Raw genomic sequence first — 2,230 nt, forward strand, 5'->3', positions numbered from 1 at the left:
AGTGCAGCGCCGCAAATTGAGCTCGGTTGAGGTGACTTGCTCAAGGTCAAACAGCGCAGCGACGGGTGATCGAACCCAGTACCTTTCCGGTACGAAGCAAAGACCGTGCCTCTGTAATAAACAAACATGGATGGAGCAGCTTTGGAAAAAACATTCTGACTCCAAATTCGTTTGGAGTAAGAATTTTGTCTTCGGACATTATTCAGGATTATGCCGACTGAGGACGTGTAAAGAGACACAGAAACGAACGTCTCGGCCACAAAAAATGTGAGTGACAATTTGTATTATATATATATATATATATATATATATATATATATATATATATATATATATATATATATGTACACACACACACACACACACACACACACACACACACACACACACACACACTCAGCCTGAAACAAAATATTGTATATACATCATCATCATTGCCTTTTTCATCCTGGGTCAGGCTATAGATAGTATGCAGATGACGTCACTCAGGCCTTTGTTATTGTTTTTGCCATCCGCGTTTGTGAGTTGTTCTCACTAAACTGTATTAACCAGACTATAAAGTTCATGGTTACACAGAGTTTGTGTGTTGGTCCGTTATACTTCCGGATGGCAATGTTGTGAACTCCTTGGCCAAGCGCATTCTATCTATAGGCCACAGACAAACATTTTCCATCCTTCTCTATCCTGAACTAACTTTTTTCCTCGATCGCCTAAGCTAAAAAAAAGGCATAATAAAATCAAGCCCATAATTGTATTCGGTGATCGGACCTGCAAATAAGTGCACGTTGGTAAAATACAATTAAGGAAAGAAAAGAAAAAAACCTTTTAGACGTCGTGAGTATTGCACAGATCCAGACAAATCAGAAAGAATGTCAGAAGAAAATTTAATCCAGGAATGATCAGCCTTTCCTCGAAAAAATAAACACAATGGTTTTTCTTATAGATAGTATGCGCTTGGCTAAGAAGATCACAACATTGCCATCCGGAAGTATAACGGACCAACACACAAAACTGTGTGTAACCTTGAACGTTTATTGTCACGTTAATACTGTTTATTGAGAATTACTCATTAACGCGGATGGCAAAAAACAATAACAAAGACCTGAGTGACGTCAACTTCGAACTATCTATAGATAGAGCAAATATGACGTTACTCTGGTATTTGTTATTGTATTTTGCCATCCACGTTTATGAGTAATTTTCACTAAACTGTATAAACCAGACTATAAAACTTCATGGTTAGACAGAGTTTTGTGTGTTTGTCCTTTATATATACTTATGGATGGCAACGTGTTGTGAGCTTCTTAGCCAAGCGCATACTATATTATATTGATATACATAAAATCAAGTTGATGTTGTTATGATTCTGACCAACGTTTACGTTTAGACAGGTCTGGTAATTCATATTGTTATTATGGGCCCATTGTTGTTATGGAATTACTCTCAAGCCAACCAACCAATATGGGCATTTAGATTCGGCCCCCCAAAAAGTGAGATAAATGGATAAATCAATAGATAAATAGGTAAATACATAAATGTAAAAATTAAATACGTAAATAAATAAGTAAGAAGAATGAATTATTCTACATTTATGAAAAGATAGATAGATTAATAAATGGATAATAAACAAATATAGAAATCATTAAATAAATAGATAAACAAATAAAAAAATAAATGAATAAATAAATAATCAAATAAACAATAAATAAATACATAAATACATAAATAAATAAATAAATAAATAAATAAATAAATAAATAAATAAATAAATAAATAATCAAATGAATAAATAAATAAATAGATAAATAATCAAATGAATAAATAAAGAAATGAATAATTAGATAAACAAATGAATAGATAAAACAAAAAGAAAAATAGAATACAATTTAAAAAAAAATCTAAAATCCAAATAGAATATCGTGACTTATACGATAAAGATAAAGGGAGTAAATCTGACTCATGAATGAATTATCTACTCCCTTTATCTTTATCTCCATTTTATTGACTCATTTAGGCATCTCTATTTATTACTTATAAAATAAACTCATTCGAGTAACAAACAAACAACATGCAATGCAATGACATTTCTAACCCCCCCCCCCCCCCCCCCCCTCCCCAATATCATAAGGACTAAATACATATACATAGATAAATAAATAAATGAATAAATGAGTAAACGAATAAATAAATAAATAGATAAATAAATAAATGAATAAATATATAGATAAAT

The sequence above is a fragment of the Berghia stephanieae genome, chromosome 13 (genome assembly GCF_034508935.2).
Source record: "Berghia stephanieae isolate SIO BIC M18660-M18661 chromosome 13, UCSD_Bste_1.3, whole genome shotgun sequence".
Lineage (NCBI taxonomy): Eukaryota > Metazoa > Mollusca > Gastropoda > Nudibranchia > Aeolidiidae > Berghia > Berghia stephanieae.